The 7,882-nt window shown below is 35.4% G+C and overlaps 1 pseudogene; it reads right to left on the minus strand.

The window, feature by feature from the left end:
* Positions 1–659: 659 nt before the first annotated feature.
* On the minus strand, positions 660–6,319 carry LOC107017135 (annotated as a pseudogene).
* Positions 6,320–7,882: the final 1,563 nt, after the last annotated feature.

Below are 7,882 nucleotides of genomic sequence, written 5' to 3' on the forward strand. Positions count from 1 at the left end.
TCAATCATGGGGGTTAATTTTCGGATAAAAGATTATTTTTCTGAAAAGTACTTCTTAATCTCAAGCAAAAAATAAAGGATATTTTTTGAAAAGTATTTTCCAAAAAAATATTTTCCATTCATTAACCAAACATGAGAAAATATGTTAAAAATACATTTGTTTTCCAAGAAAACCAGTTTCTTCGGTATCAAACACGCCCTAAGTGGAAGAAGGCCTTTCGTCAAGTTATTATGACATAGTTGACTGAGTTTTTGGTGTGATCTTTTCGGAATGCAATGTACCCACACAGCATAACTTCAAAATAAAGACAAGTTGGGAATTTTTTTTACAAGCTTGCCGACCAGGCAGCGAGATGTAATTATATAAAAAAAAATTATTAAAAAGTGTAACTCGCTTAGCAAGAAGCTACATATTTTTTTTTTTTGACAAACACGCTGCTTGACCAGCAGGAATTACGAAAAAAAAAAAGCGACATAACTATGTATTTTACGCTGTTAACGTCAGTTAATTCAGAAATACATCTCGCCGCACAGGGAGCAAAGTTTCCCTTTTGGTTAAATTAAAAACTGAGTGACCGTTTATACATTTCGAAGGAAAGAAGTAAATTCCGGCTCCAAACTCTGTAAATGAAAGGTGGAGAAGTGAGAAGAGAAAAGGAGAAGTTATAATGCAATATGTATTTTTATCAATTAAAAAAATCCTCACACAACTATGGCATAGATACGCCTCACTCACCATAAATTTTTTCATGGATTCCTTTCGGCAAATTTAGGACTGACATATTCTTTACTTGGCAAACATCTCTACGGAACAACCCAGAAAAGCTTAGAAAACTATTGAAAGCAGCAGGGCAACACAAACAAACTACAAAATCCTTCATTTAGCCCAAGCGGATATTTCATTCTCCGGCAACAATTTGTTTGAAATCTATATCTAATAACCAGCACGTCACTTTGAAAATTACAAACACTTGATACTCTGGAAATTGTTTCATCATGCACCACTCCTGGAACTCATTCTTCCATAGCATCTCCACCTTCAATCACCTCTACCATCTCTCTCAATGGTATAATCTTTGTAAGAATAACTTCTGTAACCACAATTCAACCGACCACATTAGTAAAGTCCAGGCGCATTTTTCAGACACTAACTTATATATTTTAACAAGGTATTCCTCATTTATAATATTGGGTATGAGAATACTAACCAGTCTTTTTAGGGAACGAGTAACCCTTCTGTGGGTAGGTCCGGGGATTAGGCGACATATGATTCCTTAAGTACTCCGTGTGACCCTAAAAAATCAGTATAGGAGTTGAAATACTAGCAAAATAGACAACATGGATACATGTATAACAAGATGAAAAAATTGTCATTGATTGCTAACAGGAGATTAAACCTTTGTTATCACACAGATATCAACATTGCTTCCACTACCAAGATCATTGAACACCCCAGACAATATGGCCTCCGCTACTAGCTTTATCCCTTCATTTTTCTGCACCAAAATTCCATCTCAACCTTTCGGTAATTTACAATGTAAAATAGAGGCCAGATTCAGTGGACTAAACATAGCTGCAAAAAGTGAACTTACACTCAACCCTTCCCGGTATTTTGACTCAAAGATAGCCATAGCTGCAAGGGAACCAGAGCCCATTGTAGCATATGGCAGAGTATCAGTTGATCCATGTGGATAAATCTGAGAAGAGGCCATTAACCAGCAATTTTCAGGATTTTAACAATGGAAAAATAAGAATATATTAAGGTGAATCAAACACAAGACCACTCACAGTATGCAGATGTGGCCCTGAGACATCAACCCCACCAAGGACCAAAGCAGCTGAGACGTGCCCCTGGTAGCTGGTTAAGAGAGCAATAGTTAAGCCTCTGTGTTAGCAATTTAATTGCACGGAAAGATGTTATTCAACATTAAAATATATGTTTCACCTGAAAAGATTTGACTTCAAAAAAGAGTGAGAGCTGTCACAACCCTGGATTCACGACCAGTGTGATACCTGTGAAGCTTCAGTTGGGAACTGACCATGTCTGCAAAATAGCAGTTGGTACTTAAAGCGTGAGAGAGACAGAGTAGGATTTGAAACTTGAAAGAGATGTCATTATTGATAACGGAATTACATGAATATCAAACTCAAATTACCAGTTACTGCCTCAGTATCAGCAGCTGTTCCTGCTCCACAGCAATATATGTTAGGGGCCATGTAATGAATCTTCTCACAGTTCTTATCAGCAACAATCGGTCCTTCAGTGGCTCGTGTGTCTGCTCCAAGAATGACGCCATCCTGGAATACAAGAGATATTCTTAAGCGGTTACATAAGAATCACTTGCAATGTCTGCTGGTAAAACATGCACCAATCATGGATACTCTTAAGGGCCACATTTTCCTCACAAAAGATTTAAAGATGTATATTAAAGAAATCTTCCTGAGTCTGCTGATCCCTTGTGCAACATCCCATAGATAATCAATCACAGACATTCATTAAAGCTACATCATCCTTAAACTAAAAAAAAAAGAAAAGGAAGATGCAGGTGAATCTAAAATACTGTGAAGAGGAGAAAAAGAAGGAACATTATGTAAGAATGGAAAAGATATTTTGACAAGTAGCACTCAGCAATGCAGTTAGCTATGTATATGGTTCTTAATTTCTTCATGGAAATAGCCTCAAGCTAATAGCTAATACTTCTATCAGTAAAGAATGAGGGTGGTGGCTTTGTTGTGGTTGTAATTTCAAAGTGATGCTACTACTTCTGGAGGATTCTTGTTCCTATGGCTGAGAAGTCAAACCACACCCTTCGTTTCTTACCTCATAATCTGTAAAAGCACACTTCTCTTGATGAGAGGTAAGCTCTAAAATTGGAGGACAGTCCAACCCTTTCTTTTCTTGAAGTTTAGCATGGAGGGGAGGTACTTCTGCCGCGAATTCATACTAAACTCAACACTTGACAAGGAATTTAGGAGGTCTTTGCAAGTATATCTATCGTATTGATGAAACGAGTTTCATCGTATTTTTTTTCTAGCTACTCATTCCAGTTGGGATAACATAATTAAAAAACAAAGTTTATGGTGACCAGTAGAAGAAAGTTACAGACATTAGCTACATACATGCTTGACTCTTGATAGCTCTGCTTTCCATAACATCTATGCCATGGCCAGATATTAACAACAAACCCCATATCGGAGTTGTTTTTTTTTTTTTTTTTGAGAGGGCAACATTTTGTATATATTTTATCAAAATAGCACTTAGGTTGTGCTGAAATCATAGTTTCACGTGAAAAAGAAGAAAACTGCTCTGGAAACATTATCAAAAACTATGGTGTCAATAGTTGAAACAATATCTTCTATGTATTTCAGGTTAGAACGAAAACAGAAACATGCAAAGCAATTTAACTTAATCCTCTGAACTGAACTGCTAGCGTCTTCTAAACATCTGAAATTTCTCTCTTTCTAGATTGTCCATAAAATGCAAGTTGGGACAATCCACCATCTATCTATGTCTGGCAATCCTACAAATGCTTCTTCCCAGCTGAGCAAGACCACTGTGATCTTCATTGGCATTGTCCAAACAATACTTCTAAGACTAATGAAGATCTTCTATAGCATGTCCGAGATCCTACAGTTTAGAAATAAAAGAGCTGACTGTCTCAGCTTCTTCATCACACATGTAGCACTTTGAGCAAAGGTTGATTTTTCTCTTTCTAAGGTATACATGAGTCAGCACCACTTACCAACTAAAAATGCTACCTTGTAGGGTGTTTTAACTTTACAGATGTTCTCCCAAGGCCCATTGGCCACTTGCTGCATGTCTCTGCTAAGAAGCTTGAGCAAAACTCTAAAACTTCCGCTACCGTGTACCTGCCACCAAACTCTATCATATCTCTCCTGTATACGTTTGAATTCTTCCTGTGTTCTATACAACTCAACTAATGTATCCACTTCCCAATCATCAGATTTCTTCTGAATGCACACAACTCTACTAATGCTCTATCTACTGTTTTCTCTTGCTGTAGATTCAGGGAATAAACGTTTGGAAAGAGATCCTTTAGACAATAGTTGGCAAGCCATTTGTCCCTCCAAAAAGATGTATTGCAGCCATTAAATACCTTGATAGTGGTGTGAGCCAAACTGTTCTTATGGATCTGCATAAGGTGAATTTACTTCCTTGTTGATGTTACCTTTATCAAAAAAGAATTTACTCCTTGTTATCCACTTGTTATCTGGACTATATTTAGCTCTTATTATTAGTATGGCCCAATTTTTTAAAAATCTACAGCAACCTCCACCTCCAGCCTTTGATGAAAAAAGAAAAATTCTCCTTACTTTTTTTGTTTTTGACCAAAAGAACAAACTTATTTCTCTATTTTATCTTCCATGTTGGCAATTGTATAAGCTGAGGATCAACCTTCCAAAGAAGAAGTCCTCTCTACCACCAAGCATCACTTTTCATATATTGTGATTCTCTTTGCAATTAATTAGGTTGAAAATATCTATGAGGGTGGGCTTGAAGATGAGGTGAATTGGAAGTGGGGAGGACAAAATCAATGAGGAATGCCACTTATAGAACTTGTTATCCCTACTTCCACTAGGGAAGTTATTCTCCTCATCTTTTAAGATTTTTGTTTTCCTATTAAAAATGTTCTCCAAAAAATTTGACCAACTGAACATGAGAAAATTGAAAAACATCTTTTTCCATACCGAGCACACCCTAAATTGAACTTTTTATCAACTGATATAGGTTAACTGTCTTGGAATGGATATACATAAACCTGCTAATGAAGGTTGGGAAGATCAATAATAATGAATGGTCAAATTCATGGTTCTATTCAGTTGCAAAAACAAAATCCTAGTTTCAAAATCATGGATCTATTCATCCAACAAATAAGTTGGTAGAGTTTGTCAAACATTCCCTTCAAAGGACTCCAAGGGCAATATAGGCAGAGTTCTCTCATATTTATATATCAAACTCAGTAGGGAATTATGAACTCCATACTTCCAAGCAAAATGAATTAAGAGAAGGGGAAGGAAAGACGGGAAGAAATCCTAAGTCACAAATCCGATATTTTCTTGTACTAAGCAACTTTATTACTTCATCTCTTCTCTTCTTCGTGTCCCTCAAAACAAGGGTGTAGGTATTAATGAAAGACGATACCTTCAGTAGTAGCAAGCATTTTCAATCCGTTAGAACGATTGGCACACTAAACTCCCGATGCCTAAAATAAAACTCTCTTTTTACTCCAAATTGTCAAAGGATCTCCAAAAGGACAAGCTTTTGACGGTAAAGCTGTTTTTCTTGCACAGATTCCTCAAAAAAAAAATCCTTCTAACATATGCTTCCAACAGACAAACATTTCGATAGATACAACCTATGAAATTTATTTCAGCACATACAATCTAATGCATATGAAGATTTCTATCTTAAGAAACTTCAAAAGCAATGAGATAATTCTCTCCTGTAATCTGCAAAACCATGGAAATCTAGTCCAAACAAATAAAAGCAAACAACTAGTTACAGAGTCAGTAACCACTCCACTCAAATGCCTTAGGCCTGAAATGATAGCTTTCCCAACTAAATGAAGAGATCCTGAAATGCTCTCCATGTTGTACTGCAAAGCAAATGACCAAAACCAAATGTCTTTTCTCCCTTAAATAAAAAAATAATTAAAAAAAAATTGCATCTCGATGAAATACAGTAGGCAAATGCTAAAGCCCTGTGCCTATAATACTAGGCTGATTTCCTTTTCTTCAGTCCTGCATTTAAGGTTTGGAGCAGTTTGCCTGTACGTGGAGCATTCCCCCACCACTATAGATACCAAATAACTTTGTCCAAGGGAGTTTAGATATAATGCAAGAGATCACCTACCGTTTGTTTTCAATGCTAGTTTTATCTCAACCAAAAAAACATTCAAAATGTATAAGGATTTAGCTCAACGGTGTCCAGTGATATGAAAAACGCAGTTAAGACCCAAAATTTGAAAAAGAAAAAAAAAAGATAAGGGAACTTCTGGTGTACCTGAAAAATTAAGCCAACAATGGTAGTACCAGTCTTAAGGAAAGAAGGAGACCGAAGTCCTTTATTCAGTAGCATCTCATTCCTTCTGCACAAATCAAAGCTAAACCCACCCTTTGAAGGAACATCTATTGTTGCGTTAGATGCCATTAGAGACTGAAAACGCACTCTTGATCACAAACTAAAGCAACAGAGTTTGCGATTTTCACCGGAGAGCTGATATCATATGTATGATCTTTTAAATTAACCGAAGCTTGGGGAATAACAAAACAAGTGTTATTTTTGTCGGGGCAACAAAGGTTTTGGGCACATTTTCAAATTTTATTCGACCCGATATTGCACCCTACCAATTCCAGTAGTCACTATGTTTCAGGTATCTCTTTTGATTCTTTAATGAAAATCTATTATTAAAGCTATTTTTAAGTAGACAAAACCATTCTTGTAAAATTAAATACTTTATAATATAATATCATCATTTTAAACACGAAAATCTTACATAAAGATCGTTAAGGGCACATACTGAGGAAGATATTATCATAGAGAAAAGCGGAAGCGTTAGTTGTAAATTGATTTCTACCTCCTTGCCCCAACTTTATGTTATCACAAAGCGTTAACGATGAAATTATTGTAGAGAATATGTGGTTAACCCTAATGTTTGGAGGGAGGGCCAATTTATAGATGTTATGATTTAATATGGTACGTCCATCAAGTAACCAATGTACGGACTAGATCTATTCCTTATTAAATTCTAATTATGGTACTACTTGGATTATAAGTAAATTTGGGCCATAAGTAAGAAATAATTAATAATAAATAATAATAATTCTTACATTCTCCCACTTGGCTCAATGACCATATAACATTAATATTTAATAAACATTAATTGCGCATACAATAGATCTATTCTATAATGTCCATCATGCATACCACAATATAACAAACTATTAATGCGAGTTATGGTGGTTGTACATAAATTTTGAGTTACATACTTCCTTTCATATACTACTACATTAGCAACTTATCATACTAGGTTCATAAGCTATAAAACATATAACATTACGGTCCACAATAATGTCTCATAGAGACTCATCTCGTAACTTCTCAAAACAACAATGTGTACACCATTATGAGAAACAAGATGTTCATTAATGTATATCAAAAACACATAATTTGAGCTCAGAGTATAAAACATCATAAATATATTAATCATAAGTATAACCAAGACTCATTCTTTGAACATGTTCTTTAAATGTCTTTGGTTGTAAGCCTTTTGTTAATAGATCTGCAATCAAGAGATCAGTTCTAATATTCTTAAGTAACACTCTTTGTTTCCGAATTTCTTCCTCGACAGTAAAATACTTTAATTTCATATATTTGACATATTTGGAGTACTTATCATTCTTGGAGAAGAATACTGTTGCACCTTATCACAATAAATTTTCAGCAGCTAGGTAATGGTGTCGACAACCCCAGTCCTGAAATAAAGTTTCGCAGCCATAATGTATGAATTGTGGCTTTATACCATAAACTTTCTCTGCAAATTTTCAGGGATCAGTTCCAGTGAAACAATGATATCTTCCAGCATTCCGACCACAAAGCTAACATACGGTCTTCTGCAAGTTTAAACATACATCAAACTTTCAACAATAGAAGATTAAAGAATTGAGACCATTTATTTTTGTTCTACATCATATTTTGGGCACTGCGTGAGATTAAATTTGTCCCTTTTTTTGAATAGGAACTATTCCTTCTGAACAATTGTTCATATTAAATCTCTCTAGAACTCTTTCGATATAGCCCTTTTGAGATAGTTCCAATAATCCTTGTGATCTATCAAGGAATATTTCTATCCATATCACAT

Source organism: Solanum pennellii, chromosome 4, assembly GCF_001406875.1.
Source record: "Solanum pennellii chromosome 4, SPENNV200".
Taxonomy (NCBI): domain Eukaryota; kingdom Viridiplantae; phylum Streptophyta; class Magnoliopsida; order Solanales; family Solanaceae; genus Solanum; species Solanum pennellii.